This window comes from Anguilla anguilla, chromosome 8 (genome assembly GCF_013347855.1).
Source record: "Anguilla anguilla isolate fAngAng1 chromosome 8, fAngAng1.pri, whole genome shotgun sequence".
Lineage (NCBI taxonomy): Eukaryota > Metazoa > Chordata > Actinopteri > Anguilliformes > Anguillidae > Anguilla > Anguilla anguilla.
This window is the reverse complement of record NC_049208.1, coordinates 19192726-19208478: the sequence shown is the minus strand read 5'-3', so window position 1 is coordinate 19208478 and position 15753 is coordinate 19192726.

Sequence of the window (15753 nt, the reverse complement as noted above, 5' to 3'; positions counted from 1 at the left end):
ATCTATTCATAAGAGGCTGAGGGGAGGGATGCTAGATATTACAATTGCCTTCCTCCTCTCTCTCTCTCTCATCATGAACGGAATCCGTGACCTTTTCTAATGAAATGGTTTCAGTTCCACTGTATTATTCATACTTTTAAATGGGGTGGTGGTCTTAAGTAGCGGTTATGGGATTGACCTTATAACTAGATGGTTACAGGTTCAAATCTCATACATGACACTGGCTTTGTGCCCTAGAGCAAAATACTTAACTTCAGTTGCCCCAGTAAATGTCTAGCTGCATAAATGGGAGATTTTTGTAATGTGAGCTTTGTTAGTCATCAAAGACAAGACTGTCTGCTTGGAAAGTAAACATTGCATTGCAGTAATTGATGGTATTTTTCCATTGTATAATTTGTGCATATTTAATAGATGTTTAAATATTAAGTCTCCATGTAACGTGACTGTGGAGTTTTTTTTTTCTTTTTTCAATTAGGACAGCAATTACTCAACATTACTGAATTGACCATTCCTTGTCATTTGAGGTAGTATGGAATCTTGACAATTCTAGTGTTTAAAAATTTGTATTTATGCCTTTTGACACATTTGCACATGCAAATGCAGGATGTTCATGGGTGTAATTATATTATCTTTAGATGGCAAAAATATATATGTTTCTTTTTCTGATGAATTTTTATTTTCTAATAATGATTCTAACAATTCCCATTAGGCCTACCCTCAGAAACTCTACAGCCACACCTACCACCCACAAGTGCTCACAAAAGCTGGGATTCTGTCAACACCTAAAGACATGTCCGAGGTACATTGCACAACCTCAGCAAGCTTTATTCTTCAGTTTCACGGTGTGGTCATCTCTGCAGCTAGTTGTTTTGTGATAACTGCATTTTGTATTTTCAGTACCAAGATAGTTTATGGGCCTTATTCAGTCAGTTTGGTGGATTCCCATAAACCTATAACCAGTGGTACTAAATATATTTCTCTGTGGACAGAATTCTATTGATTATATCATCCTGACTACTGCACTTCCCTGTGCAACAAAGAATCCAGACTGTACACACTGAAAGTAGTGACTCTGATGAGTCACTGGAGTCTTGCCGTTAAGATAGAATTGTTGATGTAGTACTCATTGATTTGAATGGCTATGTGCTGTCTTGATTAGACTCACTGTCTGTGATTCATAGTCTGATTATTATGCAGGTGTGCTTCTGCCTGACAGTCCGGCAGAAGTCTTTTAAGAGAGGTTCCACACACTGGCAGACCGTCAAGGCAACCAGGGTATTCTCTGCTTGCCAAACAAAAATGACATGAAGAATAAAAATGAAGAAAAGTCATTTTTATGATTAAATCTGATTGTGTTTATTAATAAAAATATTGTTTCCTTTTGAGTTCCTACATAGAATTGTATAGGAAACAATGGCAATGGCCGGTGAACAGGTATTCTGAGGTCTTTTTAAACATTACAAGAGGCGACGACCCAGACTTGAACCACAACAAAATAATTACTTAAGTTTCTTTGAGCTTATCGTCTTTCAGTGTCTATGTATATTTGTGTGTCCATGTATATTTGTGTTGTCTATTGATATGAATATTTACACACCTGTTGGTAGCATTGAGAGATTCTAAGAGAAATGGAGATTTTGAAAAGACGCAGAATGCCAAGGGTTAGCGCGGCCCATTTTGGTGTGCCATAAGAATAAGCCGTGTTGTATTGAGATCTACCCTGCTTGCTCATTGTACAATGTGCCTGTGTGTATATGCTATAATGGCTGAGCTTGGTTGTATGTGTGTATGTGGGTACGTGGGGGGGGGGGGGGGGGGGGGGGGTTGTTAGTGCATTGCTGAAGGCCCTGTCTCTGACACCACTGTCCATTACCGGTTATATGTATATAAATGATGTGACACAAGTTGTTTCCACTGCTTTAAAAAGACCCAGCCTTTGCAACAATTAAACTTTGAATTTAGACATTTGGTTCTCTTTGGGAAGAAAGGTCTAATAAAAGTATTTGGTGGGTGTTTTCCTAAAGCCTACAAAGGTATTTATATAATTTCTTTCTTTGTGTCTATGCAAATATGGTTATTATTTGCTTTTAATAGGGGTGGCCAGCTAATTAATTATGTGTCTATGATCTCAATTGTTTCCTGAAAATATAATCTACATTTCCATTTCAGTTTTATTTGTTTTGAACAGTGTTCACATTTTTCTTTAATCTGACTCCAAAAATCTCTCTCCTTCTAAAAATAACTCGGAAAGCCAAAAAAGTTGCAATTGATGAATGGTGTGTCAACCTAACTGCAGATCCTTGTTTCAGTTTAATTTAGCATTTTCAATAATGAGGCTATTGCATTGCAAATGAGGTGAAAAACACACAGAATCGCTACATTGATTCGTCCAAGCTGCTGTGGCAAATAAGCCCAGAAGTTGATCTACTTGTGCATATTTTCAGGGTATATCACTTTTGCTAAGGGGCATTAGCTTCATCTTTATTCTATAGGGGCTATAGAATAATTGCTAATAATTTTAGGGCAGGTCAAGCATGTCTTTGCAGAACTTTCTATTCCACCAAACTACAGCCCTAAATGGGCTTTTCTGCAGTTCTACAAAAGAGAACACAGGTCGTAGAACAGAAATGACAGAAATAAATTATTCCTCTCTCATGAAAGGTATTTTGACAGTGCTCACAAGACATGGGATAGAAATTGGCAGAAGAGAAAGGAGGAAACACATTCTCACTACAAAGAGGGTGTGTATATCTCTTAAGCTGCTTGTTTTCACCACTTTTGAGCCTTGTGTACGAGCTACACCTAACAGGATTTTTTCATTCTGGACATAAGGGTTTGTGCATCCTTTGATGCCTTTGGTTTTAGATTTCATAAGTGTTTGTTCAATGATGACACAATGTTGTGTGGTCCTCATTGAAGTTATGTTATGTTTCCAAAATAAAAAAAAATGCTGTATGAAAGAAAAATATTGACCTATACAAGTGGTAGCTCCCAAGAGAATGATACAGTATAGAACTCCAAACATAAAATGCATCTGTGCTGTTCTTGAATTATAGTTCTGAATTTATATGGTGCACTTACCTATATACTGTTGGCACTCCACACACATATGTCACACTGTGTGTGTAAAATCAGGTTGTAAAATAAAATGCTGTTTACGAAACAACTTCATCTGCATATCCTTTGAAAAATTTGAAATTTGAAACAGCATGCAATGGGAATTATGGTGTGTATGGGGTTATTTTATTTTTCCATTCCAAAACAATCATTGAGCCTAGCAAAATGGAAGAGCAGAAAATCATCAGGAACCAAGCCCAGCAATTCTGGGTCCAAAGCCATCATCTCTCTGCAGACTGGTACACTGACCTTAGAACATGCCCTCTATGTTTCTCTTTTCTCTTATACAAACACACGGATACACCTGCTCTCAACACATGCTAAGTTATAGCTATATCCTAAGGCTTTAGGTTTCTAGATTTAGTGTTTACATCTAGCATTTGGTGCTGACTACATATCGAGGAAGTAAGTCAGACTTTCTCATTGCCTGGTAGAGTGCGGTTCGGGCCGGATATTTGCGTCCAAAACCGAACCGAGCCCGAGAGAACCGTACCCGACCCGACATGAGCCCGACGAGCATTCTGTATTTTATTGTCCGAACCAAACCAAACCCAACGCAATTTAAAATATACATAGCTCACTGCCTAAAATCATTGATGTCAAGTACATAAATACGTAATGCTAGCTACATTGCAAATAATGTGTGGAGGAAAGACGTCTGACACGTTCCAACGCGCTGCTGCTGGCTGTAAACAGCAAACTCACTGATTCTGTTTCTAAGTAACCACGGTCAGCAAACCATTCTAGCCTTGCTTAGCTAGCTAGCTGCTATCGACAAGGTAAAAACGTTAGCCAAACATTGTTGCTAACGTTAGCTAAACATGCCATAAGTATGTAATGCTAGCCACATTCTTTCTCAAGAGAGAATGTCGTAGAGAGCAGTGTGGGGGAGAGACGTCTGTCACTCTCCAACGCGCTGCTGCTGGCTGTAAACAGCAGCATTCAGTTGCTGAGTAAACATGCGTAGCAGAGGTAGTGACACAGATTCAACAAAACACACACCCACGTCGCACGCACAGGCAGGCAGCAGCACAGGCAAGATATCAAGTCATTTTATTGAATTAAATAAGCCACGCAATTCAAATTAATCTTAAAATAATTTAAATAAATATAGCTTAAACATGAATACAATCATAACCGAACCCGACCGAGTCCGAGTGTTAACAGTAAATATTCGGTCCGACCAGAACCCATCGGGTCCCGTCGGGCCCAGGTCGTGTATCCACACTCTATTGCCTGGGGATTGTAACACTTTCTCAAAACTTATATTGGAGCTAGTGGGGGTGATGAAGGCAATGTTGGAAGGGAACAGAGCGAGAGAGGAGAGAGGAGAGGCAAGACCGAAGATAGAGAGAGATGGCGGAAACCATGCTACGGATAAGCGATGGCCTTCAACCACATGAGAGGCATACGGGTGATTCACCAGACAAGCTACTAGGTGCACAAGCCAGGGGCGCAGCGAGTATCTACATCCATCAGCAAGAGGACGCCCAAACACCAGCTACAAGCTAACCGCAACGGCAAATACAGCAAGGTCTGATCGGCCGCGGACAACTGCAATGGCTGCCAAACGCAAGATACAACGACAGACCAGGTTCTGGTCTTAAAGTAGCAAAGCTCACAGACAAAGATGAAATCAAAGTGTATTTGGCAACGTTTGACAGGATTGCCGAGACCTGTCAGTGGCCTCCAGAGCAATGGTCAGTACGGCTGGCGAACCAGCTGTTCAGTAAGGCGAGAGAAGCTTATGTTGCTATGGACATTAACTACATTAACGATTACACTCATCTTAAGCAAGCTATCTTGGAAAGGTATGAAATTAACCAAGAGACTTACCGGAGACGGTACCGGACAGTGCAGCCAAACAAGATGCCCAGGGAGCTGTATGTCCGACTGAGGGAGCTGGCGAAGAAGTGGATCCCTCTCTAGGAAAATACAGCCCTGATGGCGATTGACGCGATGGGGTTGGAGCAGTTTTTGAACATCCTGAGGCCAGACATCTGTGTGTTCGTCTAAGAGAGGGGTTTCGCAAGCGCTGCAGAGGCTGCTTCGCTGACTGAGTCCTACCTTGTGGCAAGAAAAGCCACTGATGGTTTCGGGAAGAGAGGTGAGCCTTTGGCTAGATCCGGTATGTTTTGGGATGGTAGCGGCAGTGGAGTGCAAAAGTTTAGATACGAATCAAAACCTATGCAGTCACTTAGCACTGACAGGAACAGAAAGGATATCATCTGTCATTTTTGTGCAGACAGAGGAGATAAAGCAGCTCAATGTGTGGCCTGTAAAAATAATGTGGTCTGTTTGTGTTATGTTTCTCCGGTTTCGCCATACAGATTTCAAAATAACAAGCGTGTCTGCGAGATCACGCTCAATTGTAAACGCGCGACCGCATTGGTTGATACAGGTAGCACGCAATCACTAGGCCGTGCAGACTTGATCGATGGCATTACTGTTAGCGGGCCAGTAGTAGAACTAAAATGTGTTCACGGTGATGTAAAATGTTAACCAACTGCCAAAGTTAATTTAATAGTTTGAAACAATGTATTTTTATACGTGTCGGGGTTGTAGAAAACCCGCCATATGACGTTGTTCTGGGCGAAGACTTCCCGACTGTTGATTTGTTACTTCCACCTGCTCAGAGTTTTGTTGTCACTTGTAACCAGGCAACCAAGAAATCGCTGTTTGATAGGGCCCTCCGCGTAGAGATGCCGTTTGCTGACTCCGAAATAGTTTTTAAACCCAATGCCAAAGTGCCTAAATCACGTAGGTAGCGTAAGCAATGTACGCGCCGAGGCACCCAATAAAAAATGGAAAGAACCGTTTTTCCGAGTGAAATCTTGCTGGGGAATTTCGCTAAATTACAAAGAGAGGATGATTCTTTGGTTCAGTGCTTTGAAGAAGTGAAGACTGGTGAATTCGTAGTTGAAAATGATAAACTTTTTCAGGTCCATAAGGGGGTCAGTCAATTAGTTTTGCCATCAATTTGTAGGGCAAAAGTGCTTGAAGTGGGTTATTCAGTGCCAATAGTTGGTCACATAGTGACAAAAAACCCTAGGTCGTGTCAGCCAACGTTTTTACTGGCCAGGTATGACTGCAGAAGTCACAAACTTTTATCGGACATGCCCTTATATTTCAATAGCTATGGATGTGGTAGGGCCACTAGTTCCAAGCAGGCAATAAATTTATTTTGGTGATTAGTGACTATGCAACTGGATTCGCTGAAGCTTTTCCCCTGAGATGTATTAAAGCCAAGCAGGTTGCTAAGTGTTTAGGTCAGCTAATTTCTAGGGTTGGCATTCCCAAGGAGATCATTACTGATCAAGAAACAAATTTTATTTCTACAATGCTTGAGCAAGTATATAGATTTTTAGGCATTAAGGGCATACGTAGCACTCCTTACCATCCTCAAACCGATGGGTTAGTTGAACGGTTTAATCAAACCCTCAATGCTGTGCTGCAAATATTTGTCGGTGAGACGGACCAGGACTGGGATGTCTGGCTGCCTTACCTGCTGTTCGCCTACTGTCAAGTACCTCAGGCATCCACAGGTTTTGCTCCTTTCGAGCTCCTTTATGGTCGGGCAGTTAGAGGACCTCCGGATGTCATCAAAGAGGTCTGGGAGAACAAAGCTCCAGAGGATGCTGCAAATGTCATCTCCTATGTGCTGCAAATGAGGGAAAAGCCAGACCAATACACCATCATGATGAGGCAGAACATGGCAGAGGCGCAGAAAGCGCAGAAGACATGGTACGATTGCCAGAGCCAACTGCGAGACTATCAACCAGGCCAACCGGTGCTTTTGCCGTCATCAGACCACCGTCTGCTAGCAAAGTGGCAGGGCCCATAGGGCCCAGATCTGCATGCAGAGAGGAAAATGCCACTTCAGATCTTCCATGTTAACCTCTTGAAGGCATAAAGGGAACGAGAGTGTCAGGAAACCTTGCTGGTCTGGGCTGTGGCTGATGAGGAGTCCTGGGAGGAGTGCTTCCCTAGAGAGGCAGGGGAACAGCTGCCCAGCCTAAAGCAACTCTCTCCACAACAGTCGGCTGACCGGCTACGCATCCTTCGCTCTCTCTCAGGGGTGTTCACAGAGCAGCCAGCCTGTACAATCGTTTACCCATTCATGATATATGTCTGATCTGTGCCACATGTGAGCAAAAAATCTGAAATTGGGTTACTTTTTACAGGTGGTGTAAATGTAGCCTAAGTTGCTAACAAGTCGTATCATTCCTACTCAAGTTTCATACGAGTCCGCCTGCATGAGGCTCCGTTCAAATATATACAGTTGGCATCCTTTGGTAGAAGTAGTTTCGATGAATCTTACCCAAATTAAGCTCTGTGGATGTTTGTGAGTGACCGTTGCATTATATTACGTAAAGACTGTATCTATCTATTATCCTCCATAGTAAGTTTGTGCTTTAAAACCATTAATTTCAGCATGGTCCCGAAAATGAATGTTTCAATCCGTTAGCCTGAACTAAACCTGCTAAATAACTTAATGTAGCTGAAGCTTTAGAAGCAAAAAACAGCATATCTACATATAGGCCTAGACCAGAGGGGTTACTACAAAGCAATATTATGGGGTTAGCAAGCCAACTTAAGCTTTAACCCGGGGTATCACAAAGCTGACTCACTTTAAATATATCGCTGTGGTAATTTACACTTCATAGCTAACCTGGTTCAGGCTATGGGTTAGAAATATATAAAAGCACCACCCTGTTTGAGAAAGGGCATCTCCATTCCTGCAGGATCCCGCAGAGCTCGGGTTTGTTTCCGCAAATGTTATAAATGTTTTGCTGTGTATACACTCCCATCTAGAAATGTTCACTTATACTCCTTTAACATCATCTGTCTTCATTACTAATCATCATAAGTTATGCATATGACCAGTCTGATGCAAGCATATGCATAGTACTAGTACATAGTAATGATTTCTCTCAGCTTCCTTGCATCAGCTTTAATTAAAGCCTAATGTATCGTCTTGAAAATTAGCCTCTAAATACACTTCCTGAAAGCCATTTTAAGCACCAGCATCTTGGGGTCCCGGGGTTCTCATAAAAGCATCCAGCCCATCTCCACAGGGCTTTAAAACCCGGCAGCCAAATTGTGCAGCCGCGGCAGCGAGAATGTGGTTGCCGTGGCAACATGGCGGGCCAATGAAACGCACAAGCTCCCTGGAGACCGGGCTGCCGACGTGCATGGGAGCTGAAGCAGGTGGCTGAAATGAACTGCGCGAGACAGCTCTGAGGAGCAAATTACAACAATTCCACTCAAATCGGTCTATTTTCATCCAAACACCCCAATTTTCACCTTAGCATTAGCGGCCCCGAGGGGAGGAAGCAGAAATAAAAAATAAATAAATAAATAGATGGAGAGAAGAGAAGGGAGGGACATTTTTTACTGCCGGTAATAGCAGCAAACAGCTGCAGCTAATCACAGTGTGCCACAAGCCCTAGTGGTTTTAACAGTTACTGACTGAAAACCTTTTGAATAAATTTACAAACAGGACAGAATGTTTGCAATAAAAAAGGAATTTGGGACTTGAATAATCAACCAATTATTAATGTCTTTTAAATGCTCAGGTAGGTATGGTATTGTGCAACATTTTTCCATTTTACAGTGAGAAATGTTAAATAGTACGTGTGTTGGGGGGAGGGTTCAAGTTAAGATATGCATTTAATTAAATTTTTTTAATGGTAGCTCATCAAGGACTGAGGTAAATGCAAGGTCAGCTGAGGAATATTTCCAAAATGTCAGTGATGCCCTCAGGCCAGACAGCGGTGTAGCTTCAGCAAATGGCAGGCTGGGAAAGGAGATGGGGGAGGGGTGATGAGGGGGGAGGAGCCCCAGAATGTCTGCAATGTGGAGCCTCTCAGATGAGCACCTTCATGTTTGTTCATGAGTCCTTCATCTATGCATTGGTTTTACAGTGACAGAGGGTGGTGGGGCACACATAGAGTATGTAACAATAACATTGTGTATTACAATTATACTTATGCATCATAGAGGTTACTGATTTTTAATTACACAGAAAAACATGTCACTGGAATACTGTACTCGTGCAGAACGACTGGTGATTTTTAAAATATCTCAATTGTAATTTGTGTTTGTTGCAGTCAAATTGTGGTTGTAAAATAATTCATGTGAATCATGTTTCTGCAGTTTCTCTCAAAGGATCTCTGTCATTCAATAATTTAATATAAATATGTGTGTTCATATGGCAGGCCTTCAGTTGTAAAATGTAGATATACAATCAATTCAGTCATTCAGTCTCTTTTGATAGTTTGATAGTATGTAATGCAAACCACAAACTGATTTGAAGCAACAGAAAGCACAGAGTGAATAGATATGCTTGTGACGATCAAAACAATACAATTACCAGCCACAAGAACCACACCAATACTACATTGTTACAGTATATTCTGTATTTCGATGGGTTTTGTGTTTGTTCGTACATTCATGCATTATCATGTTACTTCAAGATGCACTCAAATGGTCAGCACCTTATAGTACATTGGCTGTGAATGTTTCTACTTTGTAACTATGTTTGCTTGCACAAAGATTTAGGCCCTATTAAATAAAGAGTGTGATATTTTAGTGTCTTTTCGATTATTAATTTTATGTATTTATGATTTATTATGTGAGCATGTTTTAAACCAATGCACTAGAAAAAATCTGGAATGTTTCCAAGGAGTTAAAGTACACTAAATTCTTATCAACACAACATAGTCTGGAAATTGAACTTTTTCTAGGAATATCCTGAGGTAATCCGACTGTCTCTTTTTATATTCAATAAATAAATAAATATAACATGTTAAAGTGCAAACCGTCCCTCAAGAAAAGTCTGGGAAAATGCTCAAATGCTTTCCTAGATATGTAAGGCATATTAGATCTAGTACTGAATCTAGTCTAAAACTGGTTTTGTACAGATGTTTTGGGAAAAGACATAAATATGTATACTGTCTTAGATCACTGTTTTATTTAAATGTATTCATAGGCGCTAGAAGTTACCATTTCACACTGAACAGCAAATACTGATTATGCAGTTATTAAAATTAGCTATTGCGATTCCTCAGGCTAAATATTAATTAAATCTATGAATATGTATATTGCCTCTAGTGGATTAGACACTTATTGAGAATCCATTTCTTATGACAGCAACTGCTTCATCATTTCTTCCTCAGTTTTCTTTGTCGTTTAAAAAACCAAAATCTCCACAAAATTATTAATTTAAAGTGTGATTAAAAAATGTAAAGCAGTCAACAACATAGAACTGTTGTATTTACCATTTAAACATATGACAGCTCTAACCTTGTGGCCAAAAGCAAGTCTGTAATATACTAACATAAGGAGCAATACTTTGGATCGGTTTAGCATTTCATTAACCCTGTGATCTATGAGTGCTTGACTTTTCCTCATGCCTCTTGTGTTTTTTTTACTAACTGCAAGTTGAATTTAGACAGAGAAGCGTGGGAACTAGTCGGTTGTCTGTGGAGTCTGGGCCAGGTCATTCCAGACTGAATTTGTGGAACTTACGGTCGGTAGTTTGCTGTACTCTCTCTCCCTGGGTGTGGAGCTTAGATAGATTGTCCAGAATTTGTTGAAGGTTTAACTGGAGAGATTGTGTGTGTGTGTGTGTGTGTGTGTGCACATTTGTACTGTATTGAGGGGTGGGAGTTAAAAAATTATTATATAATTTTAATAGAGAACATGAAAATGTTGTCATGTCATGATGTTGCCCACTCTCCACTTCTATATCTGCCTATTTAATACAATGCCATTTTTGATGCAAACAAATTATCTGTGTAAACCGATAATAAACTAAGTAATAACAATTATCTGGCTTCGTGCCAGACACTCATATCTATTCTGGAACAATCAGGAGATGGGCTACATTGTCTGTCTGTCTGTCTTTCTTTCTGTATGTCTGTCTGCTGGGCATTCATAGGACATGCTATTGGTTGTTTCCTACAGTATCTTACTCAGCTCTTAAACAGCAAACATAATTATCATTCATGCTTGTGTTCATTTTTTCTATGAAGCAGGCTCCGGTGGAAAGACTAATCATTAAGTCTGATATCCTGTGAGAATTCTTAGTGAATCCTTTTACTATCATGAGTACAGTCAAGTATGAACTGTGCACTATTAGCCGCATGATATGAGCGACATCATTGTCGGCAGTAGCAGCACATATCTGTGAGCACATAATTAAAGTGACAGTCACACTGTCCTCCGAGGAAAGCATGGGTCTCAGTGTCAGTGGCAATTACTTCAGTGCGACAGAAACATCTACGCTGTCCGAGAACATGGAGGCCAAGGCCTGTGTGCTTCTCTCAGCTGCCGGCAAGCTGATGATCCGCTTTGCAAAACCTAGACAGTCAGACAAAGGAAATGAATGGAGAGGCCAGGCTCTCGGTGCTCTTGTTCAAAATAGCAGTATAGGGCTCCTGAGGACTGGTGTACTCTGTCAGAGTCCAGTGCTTCTCCACTAAAAATGTCACATCCTTTTCTGCACAGCAGGGTGTTTTCTTTGAACCAGTCAGATTCAGCACCTAGACAGCCAATAAAAGAATTGTCTGTCACGCAGTAGACACAGCAGATGTCCAGAGAGCTCGACAGGCTTTTAAAATTGAATTACAATTAAGACGCTGTTTTTTGAGGGGAACAAACCACAGGAGGGAGAAATGAAAAGGGTTCAAATAAACTCTTCTTAGAGGAGACTGGTATTTAAAAGGCCTTTATTTAATTGGAAAATCAATATTTGGAAACTTAAAATCAAAAACATGAGGCCGCCAATTTCCTCTAATAATTTAAAATAAGTAGCTTGTTAGTTACTTTAAAAAGTACTGTAGATGAGTACTGTAGGCCTCCTGTCAGGGCTGGATCAAGAGGGGAGGAAATGTTTTGCTCTGCCCCCCAAAACTTTGACCACTTCTATAAAAAATACAACTTTTTTTCAAGTTAATATTTCTCTTATTTCTAACTCTTTCTCTGCTTAGGAGCCTTTGACAATCATAAAACTCCTTTATTCAAAATAACAAATGAAATCATTTAACTTGGTGACCTAATGTCTGGTCACAAAAGTTGGAGACAGACCACACTGTTTGTCATAGCCTGCCTGTCCCTTGGGAGAGACTTACACTAGCTCACAGCAACAAAACAAAAAAAAGATTATAAATAAATATTAAAGGCCGTTTGGTTTAAAAGTTTATAATGCATTTTCTTGTGTTGTTGTTTTGTGCTATACTGTTAGCATATTGAGGAGTTTTGCTGAAAGTGGTTTTATGCACTTTTACTAGCTAGCAAGCTAATGCTCACCATTAAAACTAGCTATGTAGGTTGCAAATGTCTTTTTCTTTCATTTTTCCATTCACTGTGCCCCTGGTTTCTTCTTGTGGTGGCTGTTGCTTGTGTATTACTTTCTTGGCATTAACCATAATAATGATAATGAACACCAAGCCTACATCTGGCGTTAACTGTCTATGAGTAGTAGTGAATTTGGACCTTTCTTTTGCAGTGTAGCTATCATTACCTGGCTAGCTAATGTTATGGTTGTAACCCCATTGTGCAGATGCAAAATCTGGCCAATCCTTGCCCATTTAGGGGATGTTCTATTTAAGGTTTTATAACTGTACATGTCCTGGATCATAAATTTCTTGACCACAGGTGTGCAAAATTTGAGGGTAATGCATTAAACTACTGAAGACGTACGAAGAAAAATGTAGGCAGTGTCCCTTTATGTCTCCAGAACTGATCCAACATATCTAAATTGTGAATTGCTCTAAATCATAACATAATCATATATGTCACTAGAAACTGTTTTGACTCATGAAGCTCACTTGTGCATTATGTTCTAGGGCAGGGATCATCAACTCTGGCTCTCAAATCCAAATCCAGCCCTGGTTTTCTTTTCTGCCGGGTAATTACTGCGCTACTGATTGGCCAGACTGTCTTCACACCTGACTCCCAGGGAAAGGGAGGGTGGAAAAGCAGCAGTTCTCAGCCCTCGAGGACCGTGAGTTGCTGATCCCTGTTCTAGGGTGAATTAGTGTCTTTTCATCAGTCTAAGATATCTAGGAGTCCAAAAACCTTTCCAAAACCTCTCCACAATGAATTAAATGCCTTTTGTCAATTTAAGAAAAAGTGTGTAAATTGAAACATAATGCAAAAACATTGTTACACAGTGTGGTACACATACCTAAATATGTAATCATTCAATTGTGTATGTTTTTCTGCGCTCCACAGAATGTAATCTTTTGTTGCATGGGGATTGGACAACATCGTTACAAATGTAACTATTTATGATCACTCCAAGGGCAATTTTATGTTTATCTAGCACATCAGCACACAGTAAGTGTGAATGAGTATTCCATACTAACAGTTAGGGCTAGTCAGTCCACAATACAAATGTGCTGAGCTTTATTAGCAAAGGCCAATGGTGGTCTCTTATGGCCAATGCAAATTAACAATATCAAATGATCCAATGTCACTGATTCATTTGTACACTCACACATCTAAACAAGATTTTATTAGCAATGAGTAAAGGAAAAACCTGGTGAATTCCACAGCCTGCAGATCTACACAACATGACTTGCATCTGCTTGCTTGTTCATGGATGACAGTCCCAAGACACACAATTGCACTTTGCTGCACCTTCCCTTGCACAGTAATACCACAGTAAAATCCAATCTGCGTCCAATTACCTCCCATGAAACCCATGGGTTAAGCTCACTGGTTTGTCATCTGGCAGAATGTGAAGCAATCAATATTTCCTCTGGGGCCTGTTTGGTTTATAGCCTCCATTCGATGTGATGTTCTACTTAATGGATTCTAAAGACTTCTAACAGGGTATGAATGCGTTTGGGTGCACAGTTCACTCCTTATAAAGAGGCCACATCTCTGCAATTTAATTTGACTTGACGCTCTGCCCATGAAGATCAAGCAGAGGTCAACAACATGTTTGTGTACCCACTCACAGTAGCATGTTCTCGATGGAGCTCATTTCCATTATTCAGACTGAGATTGTATGTGAGTCGATGCACAGCGATGAGCATTGGCAGGGAGCATCCTTTTATTCAAATATATTCGCGGATAAAATTAAAGAAATTGAGTTACCATGGTTATGGACCAGTGCGGCCTGTGTTCTGGTCAATTGAGTTACACTACAGAACATGACAGGTCCCACAGGTGAGGAGGAAGTGATGTCATGAAAAAGTGCAGCTATTTATGAAATGTTCTATGCAAGGCCATTTATAAGAAAGGAAGTAGTGCTGCAATATTTTGTTAGTTCACACAACTGGAATTTTTATTCGCCTATTCCATCATATAATTGTGCTTTTCATAGTCATATACTTTATTATTAAAATATGAGTGTTTATTAATATTTACTGCATTAGACCTACAGTATGCTTTGACTGTAACTGCATGTGAAGAAGAATCTGATTTCATGTAATTAAATAATTTTAAGTACTTTTACATACATCATCCAGCAAGAAATATAGCAAATAAGAAAGAATTACAGTTGGCTTAGATGTGTGAAGTCAAGCAAACTTATTGTGGAAAGGTTATTCGTGGGGGGCGAGTGTGGACAGGACATGTCCTCTAAAGCCAGCCGCTGCTTCTTTTTTGCCCTGCGAAAGAGCCACTGGGGGACTGCAGCTCTTGAGTTGGGGGAGGCCTGGTCAACTGCCCCTCCTCTACCCCCAGGTGAATGTTCGAGCTAATGGTCCAGTCGTCCCAAAGCATTCTCAGCCGCAGTTTGTAGTGGAATTGTCAGGGCTCCAAAACCATGCCTTATAAGGCTGCATTTAGGCTCTGTACATACATCATCTAGAAAACCAAAAAAAAATGATGTTTTTAATTTATGACTGTAAAAAGAAGGAAAACCCCACACACTACTCCTTCATGCTCCCATTTATTGAACTATATATACACAAGTAATGCTAAATGCTCAATAAATGGGCGCGTTGAAGAGTACTGTGCTGGGTTTTCCTTCTTTTTGCATTTGAACTCCCCTATAACTACAGCACCTGTGGAAAGACTGGGGCGGGTGTACTTTTTCTACATTCATTGATTGCTCAGAGGGTCAGTGTTCATTTCTCATCTCAATATTTATTTCAACTATTGGTTTCCAAAATGATGCATAAATGTCAATAAATTGCAATGGGTTTTGCTAGCAAATGCATTTTATTGATCTGACCAAATGAGAACACAATTGTTTCTCACATTTTTATGTAAATGCCATGAAAAAAGCATGCTGTCAGAAATATTACCGCAGCATCTATTGATCAAACACTGTTTTATCTATATTTTATGCTTTTTACTGAAATTCAAAAATGTTTTATTTTTAGAGCATCAGGTAAAGGCAAATCTGATTCTTTGTCATCTGAAACTGGTTCAGCTGCTTGTTTTATCCTGGGAAAACTGGGGGCCTTTCTATTAAATTTAACGGAATCTTACTTGAGCTTCCATTACTGCACATGAATACTGTCACTGAGTCCTAAGAGTCTAAAATAAGGAATATAATAAACATAATAGTGGTCTAAAAGTGAACTCTGAGCATATATTTTCAGCTAGATATATTATTATTGAACCTCACTTTATAAACCATTCGTAATGATTTTTCTAATTGTGCAGTCT